Genomic DNA, 27,948 nt, shown 5'->3' on the forward strand with positions numbered 1-27,948 from the left:
ATTAGTTATTTATTTATATTTATATTCATTTATACACTCACCTTTACATAAAAAATTTTAGACAGCAAATTTATATTTTAAATAACAGAATAACAAAATAATTGGCTACACTTATTATTTTAAACAAACCAATAATTCCAAGACAAAGAGAAATACAAATATGTTGGTATGATAGCTCTGCTTGAATTTAAAATTTGATTACATGAATTGTCTGCTCCTATTTGAGCCACAGGTCTTCATTTCTAAGAAACATATCAAACTTAATAAAAAACATTAAAATGAAAATTTAATAATTTTCAATTATTAATACTTATTGCAAGAGAAAAATGTACACAAGTACTTAAAAGAAACAAATGGTTAATATATAAACTTTTCCATTTCTCTAGATAAAAGTCAGAAGAGCAGTGTTGGACTAAGATTACTTTTGAACAACTTTTGAAACATTTGATCAGACTGCAGTTTAAAAAACTAGCCCACTTTCCCCTTCAAAGATCTGAAAGGCAGAGGATAAAATCAACATTTTCCTTTCTACTCACCCAGCATCAATCATGGGTGACAATCTCTACAAGACTGCTTTAAGTTGAACAGTCTTTTAAACTAATATTGTATTCTTAAAGACAGATGAAGTTGGCATCTAAGAAAAAAAAGAAACACTTTATTGATCCCCAAAGAGGTGTTAAGAAAGCCAAAGATCACATAAGAAGTCTGTTTGGCAGTGGCAACAGCACAAGGAAAAGCTATTACTAAACATGACAGGGCCCAGCAGGATGCAGAAATCTGCACATACAACCCCATTTTGCTATTTGTAATATTATTTATATTTCCTGCAAATTAGACAATATACATTTGGTAAGCTAAACAAAGTTGCTTCCAAAACAAAGAAATACTGGGCAAAAGAACTAGTAAGTGATTAGCAAAGTCAGGTCTACTTCCATCAAGCACACACAATATTTATAAGTCATGTACCGTGTGAGATTGCTAGAGTGGCTACAGGACCACTGAGCAAGACTCACGCTTCTCGAAAAATGCCTCCCAGTTTAAATGCTAAGAGAGTGGCTCTGTAAATGCATGTTACACTTTGGAAGCTCCCAATATTGTGGAGTAAAAACACAACACATCTGCATGCAAAATGCCTTATTCTTTCATTGTAATTTTCCAAATTTTAAAATGTATTTTTTTATTGGTATGAGTTGTCTCTATGATATGAGCAAATTACCTGTTTTTCTAGCTTACATTTTTGGAAGAGTGTTTTTTTGGTAGATTAAGAGTATGAATTGAAAAAATGAAATATTATTTTCCAGGAACCATAGTCATTACAAACTTTTAGAGGAAGAAAAAAATTCATGTAAATTGGTACTGTGCAACTCAGTAATTCTGAGAGCTTTAGTTCCTTCTTAGTAGAGAACGAATTTTGTCTGTGTGTGAAACGATATGACTAAATACGGTGAGTTACTGAGAACTTAAAATTAAACTCCAAAGGCAGCTTCACTTATATCCAGCGAATGCCTAAGTAGTCCATCTTTTACTGCATCTCATTGTGTGCAATAATGTCATATTTTGATTATTATGTTTCTTCTTTGTTTTTGTTTCTGGTCTTATAGAAGTATGGTATATCTCCTATGTCTTTTAAATCTCTGACCAGTAAGCACTTTCCTTTTCTGACTGTATAGAGGAGAGAGGAAACACTTTAGAAAGGACCCCAGACTCTTGCTTCTCAGAGACCAGCAGCATGGCATCATCTAGGAACTTTTTATAAAATCAGATTAATGGGCCCCTCCCCAAACATACTGAATCTCAATCTACTTTAAACAAGATCCCCACGAGATGCAAACACAAATCAAAATTTAAGAAGCATTGTCTTGAAGCACCTTTACTCATCTCAGTTCTGGTATTTCCCCTGCCAACTCCAACTATTCTTCCATTTAGAAAGAGAGGCAACTATGTGAACAATGGCCCATTTGCAAATAGACATGAAATAAAGGTAATTATATTAATCTACTCTCTGTTTATGACCTCCTTTATCATCTAGAAACATCCACCCTCAGGGTGGGCAGGATTTGAACTATTACAGAAAGACTATAAAGAAAAAGAGAAAGAGAAAGTTAATGCTCAACATACAGCATCCTAAGTGGAATGTTTTATGCTGCGAAAAGACAAAAGATTTTAAAATCCAAGTTTATTAAGAGAAATAATGTTTCTATCATCCCTTCCCTTCCCACTTTTATTATATCACAAAGCAAGTGAATGTAGGACACAGGGTTTTTCATAGACTAGAGAAGATATCCATTCTATCTATTATGTAGGCCATGTTTTTTTCTTATATTAGTTTTATTTTGAAATAATTTTATGTTTACAGAAAAGTTGTATAGATAGTAGAGTTCCTGTATACCTTTCACCCAGCTTTGCCTAATGTTTGTATTTTCTATAACCATGCCATCAAGTTAGAGATTAAAAACTTAACACTAGTACTATACTCAGACTGTATTCTCATATCCAAGCTTTTCTACTGTCCTTTTCTTTTCAGCCCAACTTATGAAACCATATTAAATTTAGTGCATTAATGTCCTCCAAGTTGTGATTGTTTCTTGTTCTCTCCTTGCCTTTCAGGACCTTAACTGTTCTGAAGAGAACTGGTTAGGTATTTTATAGACTGTCCCATTTTGAGTTTGTTTAATGTTTTTTCATGGTTAGACTATCCTTATAGCTTTGGTGGGAGAAAACAAGAGAGGTGATGTTAGGTCATGAATGTTTATCCTTGATGTATAAGAATAAACTCTGGAGGAAATAAAAAGCTTCTACTTCTGGACCCCAGAGATGGCAGGGAGAGAAAAGAGGCAGAAATAGGGCAAGTAAATAAGATGATCTTAGGGTTTTAGTTTTTATTCTCCTCTGCACACACACCTTTTTGGGGTGGACCCTTATGGGAAGGGCAGCTTAGTAACAGCTAGATATGTATAGGGTTATCACAGGTCATTGGGTTAGTGGCTCACTTTCCCAGATGCAGGCTCTGGGTGGTTGTGTAAATGTTTAACAACTGGCTGGGGGGTGGGGAGGTAAGGGAGGGTGGAATGCTGATTTGTCATATTTGCCAATTTCCAAGATATAAATACTCCTATCATGGCTGATTTCAAGCTACCAAAGTGATGTCACTGAATGCAGAGTTGGGAAGAGCTATGTGGCAGTACACCATTAAATATCATTATGTAGTATTTCCACCATACACATACAATAAGCATAGATAGTACTAAAGTGTAAAACAATAAATAGGAAGTGATGAGTTGAGGGCATTATCTTTATTTTTAATATAATATATTTGATTATAAGTTTATATTGTTTAATTTTCAACAATTGCTGTGTTTAAAAACTGTCTCACAAAATTCCTGAAAATTTAAGAATCAGCTAAGGTATATAAGCTGCCTCCAACATTCCACTGCTTCTAGAAGACTGACCATTTGGCTCAGCACCACATTTCATGTGACTCAGGAGGTACAGAGGTGACAGCAGAAGGTGGGTAGATATATCGGACTTAGAAAGCACCTGTCTCATCATGGCCTTTGTGTGGGAAGCAGGATCCACCAGGCTTCTTACTTCCCCACTGAGAGTGTTGGTGGACTGGCAGAAGTCTAGGGGAAAAGAGGTCATGGGGCCTTTTTGATGCTTGGGGAAATGTTCAGAACTATGGCAGTAGCAGTGAGGGCAAGGACACAACATCTCAAAAGATCAGTTGGGTTCTAGTTATATTTCAGTGCTCCCAATTCCAGGGAGAAGATAAATTGAGCCTCTCTATAGTAGAAACTATTGATTATTTAGAGGATAGTGCATGATCCAAGGGTGTCACAAGATTATAATAAGACCCAGATCTATAATCATGTACCCAGATCTATGTTGGGAACGAGATGGAAGAGGGAGGTAGAGAATCTAAGAAAGACTGTGCATTTTCCTATAAGAGACAGTGTCATCTATAACAATGTCACTCGAAGTGTGGTCCAAGGGCCAGTGCCAGTCCACAAACTGTTCCTGTTCGGGGGTGAGATAAATACAGATGAAAGTTCATGTTTAGAAACTTCTATCATAAATTGACATTTCCATGACATCCTAGTATGTGATCAGTGAGCTGATCTTGTTAAACAGGATATAACCAGTTCAGGTGTGTGGAACTGGCATGGTGAGTTGCTTGTAGCAAAAGCTGAATACTGGTCATGCGCAATCGGACTATGTATTTGGTACATGATTGGAAAAATCAATCAGTTTGAGGAGGATTAATCTAAGATACTTTTTAAATAATCACTTTTGGATATGAAATAAACTCTGAATAGTCTGAATCAGAGGTTCTTAAAAGTGTGGCCTGTGGACCAAAATGTCGGCATCACCTGGGAACTCATTAGAAATGCAAATTCTAGGGCTCCACCTCAGATGTGCTGAATCAGAAACCTTGAGGGCAGACCCAGTAATCTGTGTTTTAACAAGCCCTCCAGGTGACTGATGCATGTTTGCATGTTTGATTTTAAGAACTACTGGCTTCAGTGTTGAAAGTGAAAGAAGTATGTTCAAGCCAGAGGAGAATGAAACACTATTAATTAAGTGTCAATTATCCCTGCTAGACTGCAGACCTGGAGCCCATGAAGATCAGACCAGGCAGAAAAAAGAAAGAAAACTAAACTTTCTTTGCACACTATATTTGAGTGATATGCAAGTGGATGAGGCCAAGATCTGGAGTTGAACACTTTTAGTGGATGATCATTTTGGATTTTTCTCTACAAGCTTACTGCTAGAAGCTTACTACCTGTGGCTCCACATTTCTTTCTTTCCTTTTTTTTTTTTTTTTTTGAGACGGAGTTTCACTTTTGTCACCCAAGCTAGAGTGCAATGGTGTGATCTCGGCTCACCACAACCTCCACCTCCCAGGTTAAAGCGATTCTCCTGCCTCAGCCTCCCAAGCAGCTGGGATTACAGGCATCCACCACCACGGCAGACTAATTTTGTATTTTTAGTAGAGACAGGGTTTCTCCCTGTTGGTCAGGGTGGTCTTGAACTCCTGACCTCAGGTTATCCGCCCTCCTCGGCCTCCCAAAGTACTAGGATTACAGGTGTGAGCCACCACACCGGGCAGGCTCCACATTTCTAAGCATAACCCATTTCCCAGCCCACATCAGCCTAGAAGTGGTAAAAATAGGGTCACAGTACTGGCAACATTAATTTCTCTAGCTTTATTCTTACCATACAATTGCTGGCTTGCTGGCTTTTCTCACATTCCCTACAAATACTACTACTATTAATAGTTCAGGAGGTCCCCTCTTGGCTAATTTGTGTCAGCCATCTTTCTCCCTCTCTGCCTGGGTTGCTCTCCATCCCTAGGTTGTGTCCTTCCCAGGCAAGGTTGATCTGGTTTTAGCTTAGTATCCGATCAACCTGGATATTAGCCATATTACAGCCCAGAGGAAATTATTTCTGCTATTTGTGCTCCATTATTTACTGTGGGATGCCACAAGATCTTTTGAGACAAACTCTAATGTGCATACAAATCACTCAGGGCTCTTGTTAATGTGCAGATTCTGATTCAGTAGGTCTAGGATGCCTGAGTATCTGCATTTCTAACAAGCTCCCAGGTGAAGCCTATGCTGCTAGTTTCTGGACAATATTTTGAGAAGCGAGGTTGATAGCAGTGATTTTTTCTATTTTTATTATGCCTTCTCCCCAGGTCTTGAACACAGGTGAAACGGCAGAGTCTTAAGGTGACTAATTGTCCCGCTTTGACAAGGATTGTCCTGGAAATCCTATGACGTGGGCTATCCCTCACTCTTGGGCAAACCAGGATGACTGGTCATCCTAGCCATCTGGATTGGTCATGCTAGCAATCTGAACAGCTCACCTCCTGCCTCTCCCCTCCATCTCCTTCCCAACTGACCCATGATATCTCTGTCTTGACTCTTTCCCCTTTAGGATAAATGTTTCCCTGCAGCTCTTCCTTCTTCCTCCATGTAATGTGCTCTCCTTTGGCAGATTTGTATCCACCAGCCCTAAAGACATAGGTGTGTTTGTAGCCAGTGCAGTTGGCTTAGTCCTTGGCATAGGCTTAGCTGCCCACTTTAAACCAATTTGGAAGGTTCCATTTAATGTTTTCCCACAGTTGGTCAGGACTAAAGGCTTACTTACTCCTCTCTCTGCAGAAAGGTTGGGGCCATATTTGACAGTCTGCTCTCATTTTTTTTTTCACATAAACATTCTCATCCTGCCTGGCCTCTGCAGACCAAGTGGGTTTTCCCAGTGCCTGGGAGCAATGCTTGTTCTGCTTTGCCTCTTAGGTAAGTATGGGGATATTATTTGGAAATAGGAAAAAACAAAATCTTCATCTCTGGAGCTTGGAAAATACAGTGTGTTTTCCAGTACTTCTAATTGTCCTTTTAATGCTGAAGTCATAGATATTGTAGGTACAACCACCTGCCTCATCATCCTAGAAATACAGCAGTGATTATATCCACCCACAGTTGAAAATCTTCATTAGCACTGAACTTACAGAAAAATAATTTCCAAACTCCCCACCTTAATACAAAGTCATGGTTCTCAAAATTTTGCTATGCGTCAGAATGACTTAGAGAGAAACAGATTGCTGGGTCCCACCCTGAATTTCAAATTCATAATTCTTTTTGCATTTCTAACAAGTTAACAGGTGGTATTGACACTGCTGGTCAACAGATCACATTGTGAGAACCACAGACCCATTCCAGCTAGCCACATTCACATCCCTAACATCCAGTTCTAGTGCATGCTTCCAAATAGAACCCCTTATTCTCTGCTCATATTATGTGCTTTCCTACTCCATACCTTTGTTTAATTCATGTATTCACTTATAAATTCATTCATTCAACCAATAACTAATTATTTCACCAAACATTTTTTAAATACCAAAATGACTAGCTCTGTTAAGCGCCATCATGAAATTTATGGTACAAGGGAGAAAAGGAAAAAAGATACCCTTTTCATTTGCAGAGTGTTTCTTGGTTTCCAAAGAGCTTCCACATCCAAGCTCCCATTTGATCTTCTCCAGAGTCCTGAAAGACCAACAGGGCAGGGATTATTCTACATCTCTCACAAGTGCAGAAATTGAAGGCTAGAGGGGAGAAGTGGTTCATCCAAGGTAATACCAATCTGTCTTTCCAATCCTGGGACAATGGTTTTTCTCTCAATTATACTACAGTTGTACCTCTCCTCGGCATGCGCAGGGACACCCCACAGCATACCAAAATCCTGGTACACTCAAGTGGACCCTGCTGAATCCACATAGAAGAAAAGTTGGTCCTCCCTATACATGGGTTTTGCATCTATCAAATACCATATTTTTGATCCACTTCTGGATGACAAGAATCCACTATAAGTGGACCCATACAGTTCAAACTTGTGTTGTTCAAGGGTCAACTGTGCTTCAGTCATAACTCATTATATTTCCTCTCTTCTTGCTTTCCAAACTATACCCATTCTTTAAAGCCCAAACACTACCTATTCCATGAAACCTTCCCTGGTAACCCCAGATAAAATGATTTTTCCTGCTTAAAACTAGGACAGTGCTTTATTTTGTCTCTCTAATGGCATTAAAAAAAAAATCTCCCTTTCTAGATGCCAATGTCCTTGAGAACAGAACAATACCTGACTCTCCTTTGTGTCTCCCATAGCACTCAGTTCTTAGTTCATAGTAGAAATTTGATAAAGCACTGAGAAATGAAGGATGAAGAGATGAGAATTTTGCCTGTTTTTAAGTTTACTCATAAGGTAATCAATGAAGGATATATGTAAAAATAAAAGTAGAGCTGTCTGTTATCTTTTTTCATTTTACCTCCATAAATAAGGGTGGGAAGGACTAGCATTAATTGCTTGCTGGGTGCCAGGTGTTTTATGTTATGATAATTTTGCTCTCATAACCTAATAGACAAATAATAGAAAATACAATTGTTCTCACTTTCAAGCAGAGGTAGTGAAGCTCAGAATTGTTTAGAAATTTACCCAAGTTCAGACACTGAACTCATGTTAGAGAGGGAACCAAATCAATTCCGTTTAAACCCATGTGGCAAAATGAACACATGAAATTGCGTCTAATTATACTATGACAATAAGCAATTATCCAGTATTTTCCTATATAAAAAAGCAATTCATATGCACCAGTAATCTCGAGAAAAACATTTTTTTCTCACCATTTTACCACTTTTTATTGATTCACCACTTGCTGGTTGAATCTTTTGATCCACTTTTTCAAGAAGGAAAATGAATTTCACTACTACCAGACTATGGTTCTTCATGTGACCAGTTATTTCTGGTTGTGAAATGCTGTCCTGAGACTTAGATGGTAAATCTGTCTTAATAAGTACTATTGTGTCATAACAGAACTTTCGTGTTAGAAAAGCGTGGAAGGTTTGGGGTAAATCCTGGAATGGGTCGGGGGAGGCATAAATCCAGAAATGCCTTCATGAATAAGCCTGAGAGGAATAACTTCAGCAAAAATGAAAAACTCAAACATTAAAGCAATGTGTTAAACATTTACCATAAGATAGAGCTGAGAATTATTAGGAAGTTTAACCAAAGGACTTTGCCAATGAATGTCAGATGGACTTAATTGAGGCAATTAGAACACAGATGGTATTAGTGAAATGGTGGACTCACCTACAAGGATTCACACGTGGGTTCTGCAGCTAACTTCTTACAAGAGCAGAGGCCTGCAATATTATGAAAACCAAATAGACACATTAAAGGTGATTGTTCTCACAAACGTATGAAATGACAATTTGTATCCCTTCCTCTTACAGGTACTGCAATATCCTCCCTGGTAAAATCCTGTCAGTTCCATTGGTAGGGTTTGTTACAAGGTCTTATATCACTAGCCATTAAGATAGTTAACCATAAGTCTTGGTAACCTAACAGATATATACATTCAATTTTCATGAAACAACTTCAAGTCATGAGGGAATTCAACCAAAAGCTTCCAAATTTTTTTTGGATCTGCCGGGTGGAACAAAAAGTTTTAAAGCACATTTCTAGGTTCTCTGGGGCACTTAATTCAAAAAAAACCCCTGCATAGCAACTCTTCTATTTTTTAAAAAAACTTTCTCTTGCTGTTTAGCCTGTCAGGCAGAAAGTCATGCATCAAGAGACAGGTGGAATTGGTGACATTAATAGATATTTTCTCTAATTCAGTATTGATAATGTTAATGTAATATTGCTTTCAATAGACAGTTTCAATCACACACGTACGTATGTTTAGACACAAGCAGGAAGCCTGAGCTTACTGAAAGTTAAAGAACACATCAGATGTTTGATTTTTGTCACTGCCTCTGGGAAAGAATTCAGAAGCAACCCTTCAGCCAATGGCAGGTAGGTTCCTAGAAACCTCAGTATTGGGGAATTCATAGTAAGGATGAATAAAGATCCACATACAGAAATGAAACTTACTAATAGATGTGCCCATCTGAGGACCAGCTGGAGGGAACTGTCATTTTGCCTGGTCACCTAGGGGCTCTGAAACAATAAGCTTTGGTAGTAAAATAACAATAACAACAAAATAGCTTATGCTTGCATATTTTCCAAGTAACAAATAGTGTTCTAAATAATTTAATCCTTACAATCATGTTATTAGGTAGTTACTACAATTATCTTCATTTTACAGGATAAACTTAGAGACTTAGAAACAAAAGGTCAATAACTTGTCCCTGGTCACACATCTAATAAGAGATGACACAGGCAGTCTGAGCCCATGCTCTGATCCAATACATGCTACTACTTTTTAATATTTGTTTTTTAATATAGGCAACACACATTACTAAAAATGTGAGAAAATGAGAAAACAAACTATTGTACTACTAACCTCACCTAACTGCCATTAACCTTTTGGGATATTTGCTTTTGATCATATTTATATGCATACATCACATCAGAAGTATTTGCCATGTTGCTAAAAGGGTTCAGAATGTTCACTTTTTAATACCTGCAAATGTCACACAGACCAGGTATATTGCATTTACTTAGCGAATGTTAGCTATTTAGGTTGCTTCCAAAAGCCTAAATAAAGCAGGTTAAAGTGCATGTGGAACCAGGCAGCCTGGTTCAAATCCTTGCCCCTCTATGCACTAGCTATATAATCTTGAGCAAGTTACTTGACTTCTCAATGTTTCAGTTTTCTCATCTGTACAATGAGGATAGTAATGTTCACTAGCACCATAGATTGTTGTGAGGATTAATCTGCATTAATTGAAATAAAGTATTTAAACATTGTCTGTAGATAGTTATTACTATCATAAGTCTGTAGGGAATATCTTCATACATGAGGCACTGTGGATTTAAAAACTTACTTCCTATGGCACATTCCCAGAGATAAGATTACTTGGCTAAAAGACATAAATTTTTTGTTCAAATAATGAATTCACATTGTCAAAGTATTTCCAAAAAGTGGTATATAGGTTTACATGTCACCAGTTACATGAGAGAAACCATTTTCCAATACACCTTTTCTGACTTTGTTAGGTATTAACATCAAACTTTCTACTGCTCATAAGTTTGTTCAACAATTTCTAATCTGCTCTTATATCCAACTATTGAGTTTTTAATTTCAGTTAATTTTTCAGTTCTGGAATTTCCATTTGATTCTTTATCACAGTTAATAGTAATCTGTTGAAATTTTCTATCTCCTTATATAATTTTTAAAAGATAGCATAGCTATTTTAAAATTTGTTACTCCTGTATCTGGATCTCCTCTAGCTCTGTTTTCAGTCATTTTATCTTGTCTTCTGGTATGCCTGGTAATTTTGTTGAATGCCAGACATTGTGTATGAAAAATTGTAGAGATAATTTAGACCTCTGGCAGATCATCTCTTCTTTAAGTGATGTTTTACTTTAGTTCCTGACAGGCAGTTTGGATCTCTCTTAAATTCTCTGCTCTCAAGCCCTCTCCACTGTGGAGCTCTCCAGAGCTTTTAAACAAACGTTTGGTAGATTTTATTCAACTTTTCTATTTGTTCTACTTGTACTTATAGGATGAGCTGATCTAAATGTAACAGCTGAAAGTGTAAGTCCTTGACATCAATTTTAAATAGTTGATGAAACCTAAACATAACTCATTTTTTTTTATTTTAGTGTATATTCATTTGATTATTATTAAGGCTGGATTTTTATGTGCTTGCAAATGTGTTATATTTCATATTTTATGAAATGTGATTTCATTCTTATCTCATATATTGATTAAGTATGAGTTTGTATGAGCTCTTGTGAAATAATCATATCAACTCTTTGTTATTATGTTCAAATAACTGCAATTGCACCTAGGCCACCCTTTGCTTGTTACATTGTTGTTTTAACTAATCAAGTGTTTAATATAATCAAATCTATTTTACTGTTCACTTTGCAATTTTGTTACAATGTTTTAAGCCTTTGAAATAAAGTCTTGTTAGACTTCCTAAGGTTTGAGTTTGTGTAATGTATTTTATGTATATAATGAGTGTAAAAGCTGATTTTTTTTTCCAAACTGTTAGTCCATATATTGCAAAATATTTTCCCTCTCCTTTAATTTGTGGTCCAGTCATTATCAAATATTTCATTTTTATATATAATTTATTTGCCCACATGTTTTCCCTCATTAATATATTTATTTTGGTGCCAGTATGGCTTTAATTATTATAACTTTATTATATATTTTAATATTTGATAAGACTAGTCACTCATTCTTCTTCTCTCTAAAAATTGAACTTTGCTATTCTTGACTACTTTTTCTTCTAGATTTATAATAAAATCAAATTCTTCTCACCACTACCTCAAAAAGTAAAAAATGAAAGGGAGATTGTTATTATATTTCCATTAAACTTGGGAAATAATTAGCAATATAAAAATGTTATCCTTCACACTTGAAACCAGTCTGTGAATTTGTTTTTTATAGCTCTTTTAAAAGTTTATGTTTGAGTTAATGATTGCTTACATTTATACTGCTGATTTATGTTAATGTTTATATGTTTCAATATTTTACTAATTATTAAGTTTATTTAGGTTTTCATTGACTACTTTGGGTTTTTAAACTATAAAAATATTTTTTCAATACATAATGTTGTATCTCTTTTTTCATCCTATATAGCTTTTCTTTCCTTGGTATGTTTTATTACATTGATCAGAGTTTTTAAAATACTATTAAATGATATTATTATGGCGAAACCATTACAGCAACTTCCATCCCATCCTGTTTTAAATATGTACATTTTTAGTATTCTGAATTAATTTTGATATTAATAATTAGGATAAAATATTTATTATTTTGAAAAATATTTTATTTTTTCTATTTTCACCATTTTATCATGAACAGATAGTAAATTTTCTCTTCTGCTTTCAAAAAACCTATTAAATTAATAATTTATTTCTTATTTAACCTACTGATACAAAGTATTTCACTTGTATAGCTCCTAAATTTGTAAACTTTTGTACTGCTTGTATATATATTATTTTGCTGTGGTAAGTAATACTGTATTTTTAAAACAGAATGTATAAATTATTTTTTATTTGTAGTTATTTAATGCATAATCTTTCAGTACTATCATTCCTTCAGTAGAACGACATTATTAGCAAGTATAAAATAGTCCCCTTTGTCATGTTTACTGTTTTGGAGTTTTTTTGCCAAAAATTCTGCCCTGTTTGATATTCATATTGTATTTTTGATTTGGACATGAACATGTTAGGCTGGAAAAAACTTTGCCATTAAAAAATAATTCTGTGTCCTTTTTCTTTAAGTATGACTTTTTTAAGCACCACCAAATCATTAGACTTTCATTTTAATTTAATCTAAGGATCTTTCCATTTGAATAGGAAAATTTAAGCCATTTATACTCGTCATATTTTTTAAGCTTGATTGGACTTAAACTTTCTTCTCTTCAATAGTTCCTTGTTGTTGTCTTTCCATTTTGTCTTTTGAATGGACTATGTTTGCTTTTTTATCTTTGATAATTATTTAGAAAATAGATATCCTGCTTTCAATTCTACTAGTGCCGACATTAAATTGTCTACAACTATACTTTTATATGCATTCTTATTTAATGACTTGAAAATAAAGCAACAATGCTGCTTCTTATAATGCTTTTATTTCCTTCCTGTCCTCTTTCCATATTGTGATCACTAGGTATAGATGCTTTATTTAAAAATGTAAAACCCTCCAGGATTATTTTATTGAAAACATTGCTCCCTTAGTAAAAAATATCTAGCTATCAGCATCAATTCCCAATTCACTTTGATTTCACTATATTTCACTTATTTTGTCTTTGCCTTCAATGCTTAGTATTAATCTTTTTTATTGGAATTTCTTATTCTTGAGTTTTTATACTATCTCACCTCTCAGTGACCTGGACAATATTTCCTGCAATTTTTAAGGAAAAGACATTCAGTTGTTATGTTCTCTGATACCTGGAAGATTTTGTTATTCTGTTGCTTTTATGCATAAGTTGATAATTGGGTAGGCATAAAACGTTTTATAGAACAACACCATTTCTACATAAATAGCTATAGTTCCAAATATACCATTGTGTTAAAACTAATACTAGCTGGTACAATGCAAATGATGTAGCTTAGTGCATCATTGGTGTTATCTCCAATTCCTTTTGTAAAATATCAGGAAGTAGAAGTGATTGAACTCTCATACGGAAACAACCAGAATTTCTAGTATACTTCAAACTTGTTTCTCTTAAAATTATGTGGACATTTACCTGTGTTCTTTAAAAAGTTCTTGTTCTATATAAGAAAGATGAAGGCAATCTACAAAAGCATGATGTTTTTCCTTCACATGTACTTTAAGAAATTTTCTTTGTCCCAGAAATTTAAAAATTTATTTACTTACACCTTGCATTCCTTAATTTTGCTCAAAAGAAATCCTACAATGTCAGTGTAGTTGTTACATATGGAAAGTTTTATTTTATTATAACTTATTATAACAAGTTTTTGCTTCTGATCCATCTGCTCTATTTTTAAAACACTCATTATTTTATTTATAAATTCAAGAAAGGAATGTTTATTTAACAATAATAGTATATACTATATGTTAAGCTATGTCTTTGGGGTTGGGTAACAACAAGATGTTTATTGCCATTAAGTAGCTTACATGCTAAATTAGAGCACCATAATTTGTCATCTAATTACCTCTTATCCATTTAACTCTATTCATTTCCTTGGATGTTTATGAAGTTATGAAGTTTTTCCTCTATATCTTTGATTTCTATTTCTGCAAAACAGAAGTTACATCTAGTACATTTTTTCATTTGGTCATGATCTATTCTTATTTTCACCTGTTCTTGTTTAATTAAAAACAATATAGTCTCTCCTACTATACTGTTATAATTACATTCCTAACAACATTCATATTATCAAATTGGTATTATAAAAACAATTGTTTCCAGAGGAAAGGGGGCTAGGGGCCAAAGAGTTTCAAATGCATAACAATAAAATAATTTTTACTACAATCTCAACAATAAATGTGTTTCTATATCTCTAAATGTTTTTTTAACTCAAATTACAACTAATGAATTGGTCTACAAAAACAAATATATACAATTCTAAACATTATTGATCAAGTAATGGAATACCTACAACGTAAAATAAGATCAGATCTTAGACAAGAAGTTTCCAGGACCATAAAATAAATTACATCAGTTTGTGACTGCCCATGGTAAAGACTGTTAACAGTAATTGAGCAACTAGCCATTCAAACAAATGTATTCCCATTTTTTCTTTATGGAACAACTTCATTTCTACATGGATAACTCTAGTTCTAAATATGCCATCATGTTAAAACTAATAATAGCTGGTAAAATGCAAACGATGTATCCTAATGTATCAATGGTGTTATCTCCAATTTCATCTATAAAATCCTCAGGAAGTAGAAGTGATTGAACTCTCATTTGAAAACAACCACAGCTTCTGGTACACTTAATGTACTGGGGGATGTTAATAGGCCCACCTCCAAAAGCTGCAAGGAGACCCCACCAAGTGGGAACCCAAAAGGAAAAGAACCCATGCTTTCAGTGTGCTTCCACGAAACTCTCCTTTTCCTATAAGCTCACAGAGTCAGCTTCTGGCACTTACAACTAGAAAACAAAGGAGAAAACAGAAAAGATCAAAGAAAAAATATCTGTGTGGTGCTAGCATATTTCAAGTCACCCATGCACTAGGCTCAAGAAGCCATCAGATGGGAAGTTTTTTATGTTTGTCCATTAAAACGCAGAAATAAAGTTCTGACCAGGAGCAACTTTCACTCTGTTAGCAGAGGAAACTCTCAAGATATTTTAAGGTCAGCAATACAGAAGACCATATCATAGGGTTTGGCTGTGTCTCCACCCAAATCTCATCTTGAATTTTCACATGTTGTGGGAGGAACCTGGTAGGAGGGAATTGAATCACTGGGGCAAGTCTTTCCCATGCTGTTCTCGTGATAGTGAATAAGTCTCACAAAAAAGAGGAGTTCCCCCGCACAAGTTCTCTCTCTTTGCCTGCTGCCATCCATGCAAGACATGACTTGCTCTTCCTTGCCTTCTACCGTAATTGTGAGGCTTCCCTAGCCACGTGGAACTGTAAGTTCAATTAAACCTCTTTCTTTTGTAAATTGCCCAGTCTCAGGTATGTCTTCATCAGCAGTGTGAAAACAAACTAATACACCATAGGACCATGTTAGCAAGCAAACTGGAATTAAAGAAGCAAACCCTCCATCCCTTCCAATAACTGAAATATTCTTATTTCTTATATTTTTATTGTTGATAGTTTTTTTCAGATGATTCTGAAGCTTTTAAAGAGTAATTCAGTAGAAGAGTGTTCATATACTGAAACTCACTTTGCGTCTTTCTAGAGTCCCCCAAATTGGAATCTTAAAATATGCATATTAGGATAAAAAAGCAGCTTAAAAACAGTTTTGTTAAATAAGTCTATTTTTTAATTCAATGAATGATTTTAAAAATTAGCTTCATTGTTTTTTAATTTACCATCTGTTAACTCAATAAATACGAGTTCTTAAAGTTATCCTAATTGTCTTGGAATTTGCTGTTTTTGAAGTTGATTAAAATTATTTAAATTAATTTTATTGTATATCCAGGCTAGAACAAATCATGTCTGGATTTGAATAGATCTTGGCTAATAATTTATAAATAAATGTGCCCATTTCTAAAATGAACCATCTTTGTTTATGGCCCTTAATATGTATTAGTCAATATGTAGATATGCGGAGAAGAGATGCCGATATTAGATAATCAAAGAAGTAAAAAACCAACACAACAATAATTGTTGCCATTAAAAACTGTGACCAAATGCAAAATTTTTGTGAACTCTGTCTCATGTCTAATGAAGAGCAAATGTACAGTAGATCTCAACTGTGATGCAATTTCTTTTCACCCCACATTACAAGAGATGAAAGAAAATGCTATGTTTCTTTAAACATCATCCTGCCACTTGTCACAGCTTATTGGAATAAGGGTGGTCACTGGACCCAAGCAGGCCAATCAGACTCTTCCCTGAGAATTGTGAAAGACAGGAAGATGGTCCTTTCTCAGGGTGGACTGACTGCAAATGGCTCAAGAACAATTGGAAACCATGATTCGCTGTGTGAACTGAGGAGGCGGGGAGCTGGACTACTCTGAGGAAGAAAGACAAAGATGAGATATGGAGAGAAAGAATTGACTTGGTTCCCTATAGTACTTCAATAGTTCCTCTATTCTTTTTTTTTTTTTGAGACGGAGTCTCTCTCTCTCACCCAGGCTGGAGTGCAGTGCAATCTTGGCTCACTGCAACCTCCGCCTCCCAGGTTCAAGTGATTCTCCTGCCCCAGCCTCCCAAGTAGCTGGGACTACAGGTGTGTGCCACCACGCCCAGCTGATTTTCGTATTTTTAGTAGAGACAGGGTTTCACCATGTTGGCCAGGATGGTCTCGATCTCCTGGCCTCATGATCTGCCCACCTCGGCCTCCCAAAGTGCTGGGATTACAGGCATAAGCCACTGTGCCCAGCCAGTTCTTCTATTCTTAAGGCTCCATTGCATCCCTGATTTTGGATTGCATGAAAATCCCCCATGTGCTTTGCTTAAACTCACAGAGTCAGCTTCTATCACTGCACTGCAGCCTGGGCGATAGAGTGGAGCCCCTGTCTCAAAAACAACAAAACAAAACAAACAAAAAACTTGAACGAAATGCACAAGAGAGGAAATCCTTCTGGTAGTAATGCTTGTTTATAAGGAATTTCCAGATATCACCCCTCACTCTGCTTTTCTTTAAACATAACTTTTTAATTAATTAATCGTAGAAATGCAGTCTTGCTATGATGCCCCGGCTTGACTTGAACTCCTGAGCTAAAGGGATCCTCCTGCCTCAGCCTCCTGGGTAGCTGGGACTACAAGCACACGCCATTATGCTAAGTTTTACATTTTAACATGTAATTTACCTATTTTTTATTTTATGGTTATTGTTTTCTATGGCTTATCTAAGAAATCTTTGTCTATCTACAACTTACATTATGTTTCCCTATAAAAGCTTTATACTTGTAGCTTCTACATTTGGATCTATAATCCATTGCAAATGAATTTTGTGTATGGCATGATATGGATAAATGTTGTTTTGTTTTCCCACGTGGATATCTATTTATTCTAGCATTATTTGTTGAAAACACTTTTCTCTGCACATTGGATTACTTTGGTGAAGGTAAGAGTGGGGCGAGGGTATGGAAAAGCCATCTGAAACTAAACTAATGACTGAATACTAAAATGAAGAGGTAGACATTTTATTTTTATTAATTGTATTAATGAGCTTAAGGAAATGATAGCAGCTTCTTCACTTAACAAAAATAGGGGTTAATAATTCATTCATCAGAATTTACTTCCATGAACTCACATGTAATACACCTAAGACCTATCTGATAACTAAGTCAACTCAATTTTGTCTTCCACACTGTTGCCTGCTTACCCCTTTTCATTATCTGTATAGCGTGTATCCATTATGTTTCAAACATTAGTGGGAACCAGGCATGCTGGGATCCAGGCTGGGGCTGTATTCATTAGATGAATACATTTGTCCAAGATTATTAAATAAACACAAACTGATAACCAAATCAAAGCAAGATTCAATTGCTGGTCCTGCTTATTTCTTTGTCCCATTTTTTTTGTACTAGGGCTTTGTCTTTTCAATTGCATCAACCAACTTCCAGGTTCTCTCATGAAGATCCTAGAGTAGTACTATTATTGTACGTCTGAGATGACTTCAAAGTCATGTCAAACATACAATAATGATTTTGACTGATTCTCAAAATCCACTGATTCCCAAAGCACAAGTCACAGATCACCTGCACATAAATCACCTTCATAGCTGATATGGTTTTGCTCTGTATCTCCACCCAAATCTCATGTCAAATTGTAATCCCCACAAGTTGAAGGTGGGACCTGGTGGGAGGTGACTGGATCATGGGGGTGGTTTTAATGGTTTAGCACCATCCCCCTAGTGCTGTCTGAAGATCTGATGATATCTGACGGCTTAAAAGTGTGGCAGTTCCTCGCTTGCTCTCTCTCTCTCTCTCTCTCGTGCTGCCATGTAAGATATGTCTTGCTTCTCCTTCGCCTTCTGCCAAGATTGAAAGTTTCCTGAGGCCTCTCCAGCCATGTGGAACTTTGAGTCAATTAAACCTCTGTTCTTTATAAATTACCCAGTCTCAGGTAGTTTTTATAGCAGAGTGAAAACGAACTAACACAATAACACGTGTGGAAAATACTTAATATTTTCCCCAAACACTGAGGTAAATAGGTGAGGCACCTGGCACTGGGACTGTGACCATCTTAGGTACTTCTCAGCCCCTGCTTTGTCACGTTGAGGGCTGAATGCCTCAATGTCTTGGAATATTGGTTATATTTTTGTAACATTTTTGGATCATTCATCTCTAAATACATCTTAAAAATGCTCAGTAGTGGAAGGAGATCTATAGTTTTGGCTAAAAAGCACCCATTTTCCTTATTTCTAAAAAAATTAATACCAATTTGTCTTGGAGAACCACCCCACCTTCACGTCCAAGCCCACATGGTTTGAGTAGAGTGACTGTACTCCCAAATGCAAGGTGGGCATTTGACTCAAGGCTGCTGAGGAGTGAGTGAATCACAGGTGCTGACCATGGTGATGAGTGCAGGTATGGGTACCTGACATAATCTAATAGTCAAGTTGGGCATAGTTCTTTAGCTGGAAAATTTGAGAAAAAGGAATACTGTTTGTGCTGGGGTTTCTATGTCAGAAGAATGGAAGCTAGGAGAAAAGGCAGATTAAGAATGAAGTTCTTAAAAATGAACTCCTTAAAGTAAAAACCAGACTAAAAAGAGAAGAAAGCATAACCAAAAGATGGTTGGTGACATTATTTGAACAGCTAGATCTAATTATGCCTTAAGCAGTCCTTGCATTGTATTTTCCAATTTATGTGCAGGGAGGGGAAGAGAGGGGGGACAAAAAATGAAGCAAAATAAAAAATAAAACTTTCCTTTTTAAGTTGGATTTTTGCTCCTTACAACCCAAGCCCCAAATCCATGTGGATTGCAGAATAGCATCTGGTTCTACCAAATCTGAATTTCTGGGCATGGACTCAAAGAACCTGCATTTTAAACAAACACTCTATTTAATTCCATACACAATAAAGTTTAAGATCACATCTTTGTTTTGTAGCTGAGGAAACTGAGACTTTAACAAAGTGTCTTTCCCAAGATCATTCAACATTATCTATTTATTCAAGGTGTGGAGGATTATCAATGAAAAGGACAAAAATCTCTCTCTTTATGGACATTAATAAGCCAGCTGGTTAGTAACAGAATGGGAAATAGAATTCAGTTCAGCTCTTTTCTTTTTTGTGACTTGATTTCCCTAAGGTCATGCTCTAATAATTTTCTTCTTTACCCCAACACATTTCTGGTTTAAAATCTGAACATTTAAATGGCAAAGATTCTACACTTGGGCAGCATTCATAGCACATAAAAACAGGAGGTACTTTCACAGTTTTGAGGTAAATGCAACTAATGTAACTAGTGTATATGGTCTGCTAATCGTTAAGCATTTCCACCAACCTGAAAAAGGAGAGAGTGCAGCAAAAGGAAGAAAATGCAGTTCCCATTCTTCCCCCCAAAGTCCGAAGCAGCTGAAAGATTTTTAAAGACTCTTATTTTTCTTTAAAATTCATGCAAAATGCTACAGTTAATTCCATTATATGTGTGACTTTTTTCATAAGAAAATAATTTCTAAAATCCTCAAGTAAAAAATAAATATTCCAGAAATACAAGCCATAATTCTTCTTTGGCTTGTGTACCCCCAGCACAACATCATGTCATCCAGGAGTAAGTACTTATATCCCCCTTACATCCTAGTAAATTCATTTTTCTATTCTGAAGCACTCTGCATCTACTAACCCCATCTACTATTAGCATCCCTGTAACATGGATGAGGAAATTGAGGCATAAAGAAATTAGGAGATTTGCTCTAGGTCACATAGGTAGCAACTAATTGAACCAGGATTAGAATCCAGACAGTTGGACACCTAAAGTGGCTTTGCCTAGATGTATTTATTTACTCCAAAGTTCACATAAAATATAATTTGCTCATGCTGCCCCTTCATATTCAAAACTCACAGAACACATAAAATGGATGACTTTTATTGTTTATAAGTTAGATAAAACAACTCAGGAACGTTGACTTTCTTTTAGTCAAGAAGATCGAATAAAATTTGTAATCTGTAGAGCCAAGTTGTCAAGAACTTAAAGACCTGATGGCCCAGTGAATTGAATGACTTTAAGAATATGGATGTACCCATGGGACCAAATCTACAAGAAAATGGTCAGCATGCGTTATGAAAGGATACCTAGTATTTCTAATATTATAATGGTTATAGGAAAGTGTGGGGTGTTGCTGCATATTTCTGACTATTGAGTGGCAGGCAAGTCTGGCATCAAAGCAAGAGAGCAGCTAGGAAGAGTAAGTAATTAGTGGACTCAATTAAAAAAATAACAAAAATTAAATATCCTCAAGACAGTCCTTAGGCACATGGCTATGGGATAGGTTGAGATAAAATAGGCAATAGTCTTCCTTTATTTGAGGTTTCTCTTCTGGAGTTTCAGTTACCTGAGGTCAACTGCAGTCTGAAAATAGGTGAGTACAGTGTAATAAGATAACTTTGAAAGAGAGAGATCATAGTCTCTTTTCTTACAGTGTATCATAACTATTCAATTTTATTATTAGCTATTGTTAGTAATATCTTACTGTGCCTAATTTATAAATTAAACTTCCTCACAGGTATGTATGTATAGGACAAAACAGTATACATACAGTTCAGTACTATCCACAGTTTCAGGTATCCACTGGGGATCTTGGAACATATAACTTGCAGATAAAGAGTGGCTACTGTTCTCCAATGGGTATAAACACTTTGACCTTCAGTAGAAATATACATGCAAAAGCTATACAAAATGTGTCTGTAGGTCAAAATTAGCTTAAGGACTAACAGTGTACTTCAAAATATGGATAAGTTGACAACACTTAATATTCAATTTTTCATATAAATCTAAATTTCCTGCTTTTCTTTGGAGAATGGAGGCATCAATGGCATTTACTATCCCATTTGGACAGAGGATATATTCTTCACGTTGCCACAGCCCCACCACTGCTTATAGTCTTAACTTGGTCTGCTTTAATCATGCACATCCATGCATGGCCCAAGGTAGACATAAGAGTTTGCAATTCCTGATGTATGGGATAATGTCCGAACTCCAGAGAATGTCTGCAAGGCCCTTCAGAATTTTCAGCGTTTACAAAGACCCCATGTGCCAGCCTCACTGAATTCCTTATAGTTCCATAAACAATAAGTTTTGTCATGTTCAGTGTCTTTGTCCATGCTGGTCTCCTTGGTTGAAATATCCCCTCTCTCCCTCCTCTTTCTGCCTGGAGAAGTCTCACTTATCCTCAAGACTTAGTTTAAGTGTCAATTCCTCTATGGAACTTTTCTAAATCCTGCCAGCTAGCTATTTGCTTCTTTCTAAGTGTTCACATAACACTTTGTGCTTCTATTAGCATTATAATGACTTTTAATTCTGTCTGCCCAATCAGAAAATGTGTTTCTTGAAGAGGAGAACTCTTAATCATCTCCATATCCCCGGTCCTTAAAAGAGTGCCTGCCTTCTACTAGATAGAAAATGAATATTTATTGAATGAGCAAAAGTAGGATAAATGAATGAATGAAGATTTTTAAAATTTGTGTTACAAAATCGTATAACACATTTGACGTTCACAACAAGGGAAGTAGCTACTCAAGACCACATTTCAAATTTTGATAACGATCATGACATTTTCAGATAACAGTTGTTAAAAATGCCTGTTTATTATACCCTTGCCAGGAAAGTAAGTCCTGAGAAAATAGAATGTATATAATATTAGTAAATATAAAAGAGTGACATAAAATTGATAGGAGGCTACACTTTGTTAGGGGTTCTAAGGGTACAGGAGGTTGCAGTGTTGCATTCAAAGAGACAGTAGGGAGTAAAAGAAGTCACACAATGTGTTGCAGGAAGTCAGGGACCCCGAACAGAGGGACCAGCTAGAGTGACAGCAGAGGAACATAAATTGTGAAGATTTCACTTTAATATGGACACATATCAGTTCCCAAAATTAATACTTTTATAATTTCTTACACCTGTCTTTACTGCAATCTCTGAACATAAATTGTGAAGACTTCATGGACATTTATCAGTTCCCCAAATTAATACTTTTATATTTCTTATGCCTGTCTTTAACCTCTTAATCCTGTTATCTTCATAAGCTGAGAATGTACATCACCTCAGGACCACTATTGTGTTAAACTGTACAAATTGATTGTAAAACGTGTGTTTGAACAATATGAAATCACTGCACCTTGAAAAAGAACAGAATAACAGCGATTTTCAGGGAACAAGGGAAGACAACCATAAGGTCTGACTGCCTATGGGGTCGGGAAAAAAGAGCCATATTTTTCTTCTTGCAGAGAGCCTATAAACAGACGTGCAAGCAGGAGAGATATCGCTAAATTCTTTTCCTAGCAAGGAATATAATATTAAGACCCTAGGAAAAGAATTGCACTCCTGGGGGGAGGTCTACAAATGGCCACTCCAGGATTGTCTGTCCTATGCGGTTGAGATAAGGACTGAGATACGCCCTGGTCTCCTGCAGTACCCTCAGGCTTACTAGGATTGGGAAACCCCAGCCCTGGTAAATTTGAGGTCAGACTGGTTCTCTGCTCTCAAACCCTGTTTTCTGTTAAGATGTTTATCAAGACAATACGTGCACCACTGAACATAGACCCTTATCAGGAGTTTCTGATTTTGCTCTGGTCCTGTTTCCTCAGAAGCATGTGATCTTTGCTCTGCCTTTTGCCCTTTGAAGCAGGTTATCTTTGTGACCTACTCCCGGTTCATACACCCCCTCCCCTTTTGAAATCCCTAATAAAAACTTGCAGGTTTTGCAGCTCAGGTGGGCATCACAGATCTACTGATATGTGATGTCATCCCCAGCGGCCCAGCTGTAAAATTCTTCCCTTTGTACTCTTTCTCTTTATTGCTCAGACTGGCCGACACTTAGGGAAAATAGAAAGAATCTACGTTGAAATATTGGGGGTGGGTTCCCCTGATAACAATGTTTCCCTCTAAGCTGGTGGCTACTCTGGCAGTGTTTGCCCTAAAAAATGGAAGACTTGGGCCATAAAGTGACAGGAAGAGACTGTTTAGCTGGCAGGTTATCATATGGACAAGGATTACCACCAGGCAGTAGTCCACAGAATTGTGTACCACAGCTCTCTACTGTTGGGTACAAGATAGGCTGCACTATCTGATCTCCTTGTCATGATTCTTTGGAGCCGCACAACTAATCCTGGTTAATTCTTTGTGAGGTCATATGATGTATGTCATTTCCAGGCCATAGCATTTAAATGTCACCATGAAACCCTCCAGAGTGATCTTTATTTTTGCCATAACATGAAACATTCAAGATGGCAACTGTTCCATTAGCCAGGGACCTGGAGTGACAGACACGGAACAGACCAGCTGGACTGCAATGGATTCAAACCATAACCAAGAAAACGTTTGCTGTTACAGGCCACTAAAAAATTGGAATTGTTACTCCAGCACAACATTGCCTATCTTGACTGATAAACAAATTTGTTCTGTTTGGCTGCAACTGGCAGGACGAAGACTAATGGTTGGAAGTTTCAGGAAGACTAATTCTGTGCAATATAAGGTAAAAAAATATATATAAGGTAAAAACATAATAAAGTATATAAAGATAAACTGAAATACTTTTGAAATTATCCATTCACTTGCACAATATATAGTGAACTCTATTCTCTGGTAAGTACTGTATAGGTAAAAATCCTTGCCTTAATGGTGGAAAGTAGTAAGTTCCCCTTCACACCCAAAATGTCTGCATTGAATGGCCTCTAAAGATTTGACAGAACAAATGAACTTTAAAAATACCTTCCAACCTAGAGCTTTAGGATCTCTGATTCTTCCGGTCTTAAAAGAAAAGAAAAATACATACATATATATAAATTTTTTTCCTCAAGTATTTCTTTGATTTAAACCACTAACTGATCCATTGTCTTTTCACATTTTGATGTCTTTTTTCCAGCAAATAAGTTCCTTCAAGGCCAATGCTGTTTTATCCTTTCCCTTGATCTTCCTTCTAATATTTAGTAGGCAATATTGTATTGTCTATTCTTTCAAGGAAATAACCAGTGTAGCTTTTGATACCAGCTACTATTATTGGCCATTTGATATGTTCCAGATTTGTCTTTCAGTCATTTAAGTTAGATTTGGACTTGTTAAAAAAAATCTAGTAGCACAAATATATTATCGTGTTAGTTCATTCGAGGTGCTATAACAAATTATCTTTGACTGGGTAATTTATAAGCAACAGAAATTTATTGCTCACAGTTCTGGAAGCTGGGGAGTCCAAGATTACAGCACCAGCAGATTCAGTGTCTGGTGAAGGCTCACTCCTTGCTTCACAGATGGCACTTTTGTTGCTGTGTCCTCACATAGTGGCAGGGGCAAGGTAGCTAGATTCAGCCTGTCTTATAAAGGCACTCCTCTCACTCATGAGGGTTGGAGCCTTCATGACTTAATCACTTCCCAAAGGCCCTACTTCTTAATACTATCACTTTTGATATTAGGTTCTAACACATGAACCCTAATATTGGAGGAACACTAACATTCAGACCATAGCAACTAACCAAATAATCCAGATTAAATGCCCCTTTCTTCTGAAAAATGATCTTAGCCTTGTGCTATGAAATTTGTGGCCAACTACAATATTTTATTAACATCTTAATATTTAATAAACCCCTACTATGTGGAGGTGTAAGGCTTAAGAGTTTATCAAGCTATGTTATTTAATGCACTGCACCCAGAATTACATAATTCTGTATTCTAACAGAGCCCATGTGCTTTCTATACAAGACAACTTGGAGGAAAAAGCAAATTCAAAAAATGAGGGGCAAAATGTCTCTTGGTTCAACTCAGAGGAGCATATCATACTTACAGTTATAGGGGCTTGGCTGATAACTTGGGGAAGCAGATGAGTATATAAGAGTGTAAGAAAGAAAAAAAAACCTTTTTTAAAAATTTCAAATTTCTGTTCAGCTTCATTTCAGGCTTTCAGAATTGGAAAATCAACTGCCTGCTACCATAAATTACTGTTAAGTAGTAATTAAATACTGAGAATGTATTTTTTTCCATTCAAAACCTGATGTCTTTCTCAGACAGAGATATTGTTACTGGTTAGGAAATGCAGCATTTTTGGTAAATTAAGGCAGGAGGATTTAATGTCTCCTGGGACCTGTGGGCGCAGAAAGTGATCCAAGAAGGAAAACGTTTTACTATGTTTTGCTCATTATAATCATTTATACCTTTTTGCTTTGCTTTACAAAACTAGGAGTCGTGGTGGGCACTTGTATCTTTAAAAAGGAGGGTTGGTTCCCTAAAAGAACCCTAATTCATAATTTTAAAAAATTCCTGTATGTTTGGAATTGTGGTCTCGGCATAAAATGATGATCAACTGAAAAAAGATGAATAAATTCCAGCGAATTCAATAACCATGGATGAGGGAAAAAAAGCAGCATGAATACATGCTGTATTCTCCTTTATTTAGAAAAAGCACACAAAAATACAGCAGAGTTGATGTGTTTGTCACCAGGGCTTGAAAGTCGAATCAACCACTGTGTAAAAGATAAAATAAGACTGCACGGATATCAGGATTTTCCCAGCGTGCTTTATTCATAGCCATCTGACACAACAGGACCTAACAGAGCTTTTAGGAAAAACTGAATTCTCAGCCCACAATCACTTTCCAGGAACTTCCCTGCAAACAGTGCTGTGCGCTGGCAGGATGGAAATCTTAGCAATCTCCCTCCTGCTTCCATAGTTTCCTCCTCTCTAAATAAAATTATTTATGGGGACTTAATGAGAGAGCAAGCCTTTTGTGAAAGGCATTCAAGAAAGTGCGGCTTCTAAAAATACACCTAGGCAGCTCCACAGTCCTTATTGTTATAACCTGACGTTTTGCAGTTCATGCCATGAACCTAACTACACTTCTTGCCAAATACACACACGTACAAAAAAGAGGAAAAGTAAAAACTATGTTTTCTCTTTCTGCAATCCCTTTAACTTTGAGTAAACAGTAGTAATTTTCTGTTGACATACTCAATGCAAATTTCCCAAAGGCTACACAATACAAAACAAAAGACCTGTTAGCTTCCTCAGAGCTGGGGGGAGGAGAGGCAGGGGCAGAGAAATAAAGTTGATGGAGCTCCAGTTTCTCCTAAGCCTGCAGTCCTGAGCCTCCAGTCACCCTAGTCTTTTTGTAGAGATTTTTTGAGTTTCAGTCTCCACTTGGGAAGGTTCCTTGGCCCCTTCTCTCCCAATGTCAATAAAATCCTCATCTCTCCCGCTTTGCCCCCAGCTTTTTGGGGAAATTGGACCTTGCCTAGGCGTCTTGTTCCAGTGGGTTGAAAAGTACAGCTGGTAACGTGAGGATATTTAAACAAATGGGTTGGGTCACAGCGTGGGGGTCTTCAAGAGAGGGCCTCCTCCTCCTTCCGCCACGTGCTCCTCACTTCGGGTGCAGGGCTCCTGGATAGGGGGCTAAGAGGGACGAGAGTGGGATGAAGGGAGATGGACAGACCAGGCTGTAAGTGAAGGAGGCCCTCTAGGAAACATCGTCTCCACCGAACATTGACAGAGGAAAAAAAAAAAAATGGCCCACATGCCCCTAGTGGGGAAGCATACACCCCACGCAGGCTGGGTTGGGGTGGGGGTGCTTCGCGGCCTCTCACCTGACTTCCTCCTCCGCCTGCACACACACTACAGTAACCCCCCTACTCACCCCCCAAAACCCAGCCAAACAACGAACAACAAGAGGAAGCCGCAGGCGACAAGAGGAGGGGTGCGCGTGTTAGGGGCCCCCGGAGAGGTGAGGGGGCAGGGTTGGCGGGCGACGAGAACCGCGCCGCGCACCCCAAGCGGACCCCCAAGCGCCCACACTTACCCCTCGAGGCTGAGGGTCCTGTCTTCCGCGCCAAACCCCGTGTGCGCCCCCTGGCCCGCCCTCGCCCCTCCGGACCGCCGCCCCCCACACCCCGGCCGGCGCGCTGGGAGGGAGCCCGGGAGCGGTGCGCAGCGGCGGCGGCGGCGGCGGCGGCTCGGGCTCGGCTCGGCTCGGGCTTCAGTGCGCCTAGTGTCGCCAGCGGCCGCCGAGGCTCCCACCGCCAGGGGGAGAAGCCGGGCGGGCGCTGGGGAGGCGGGCCAGGCCCTGGCCGCCCCGCTGGCCAGCCCGCGCCGTACAAGCTCCGAAGCGGCGGCTACGCGGGGTCCGCCGAGCCCCCGGGCGCAGCGTGCCCGGCGCGAAGCGCCACGGCTGGATGCGCGTCCCGGGTGGCT

At 37.4% G+C, this 27,948-nt stretch overlaps 1 protein-coding gene and 1 long non-coding RNA gene across 5 annotated transcripts in view; one reads left to right on the plus strand and one right to left on the minus strand.

Moving 5' to 3' along the window:
• LOC129032680 (uncharacterized) lies at positions 1–27,924 on the minus strand. 4 transcript variants are annotated; one of them, XR_008501440.2, is made up of 6 exons: positions 27,557–27,924; positions 20,065–27,153; positions 14,143–14,224; positions 9,436–9,501; positions 8,650–8,702; positions 1–7,049 (listed from the first exon to the last, which is right to left on the minus strand). It is a non-coding gene; the product is annotated as an uncharacterized LOC129032680 (long non-coding RNA). The 4 variants fall into 4 exon arrangements; XR_008501439.1 differs by lacking the exon at positions 27,557–27,924 and having other exon boundaries at positions 1–634; positions 6,973–7,049; positions 20,065–27,526; XR_008501441.2 differs by lacking the exon at positions 20,065–27,153.
• SATB1 (SATB homeobox 1) overlaps positions 27,463–27,948 on the plus strand; it is a 97,176-nt gene continuing 96,690 nt past the window's right edge. Inside the window, exon 1 of the mRNA XM_054480297.2 lies at positions 27,463–27,481. The gene's annotated coding sequence lies outside the window, so the exon portion shown is untranslated. The remainder of the gene's footprint in view (positions 27,482–27,948) is intronic.

This window comes from Pongo pygmaeus, chromosome 2 (assembly GCF_028885625.2).
Source record: "Pongo pygmaeus isolate AG05252 chromosome 2, NHGRI_mPonPyg2-v2.0_pri, whole genome shotgun sequence".
Taxonomy (NCBI): domain Eukaryota; kingdom Metazoa; phylum Chordata; class Mammalia; order Primates; family Hominidae; genus Pongo; species Pongo pygmaeus.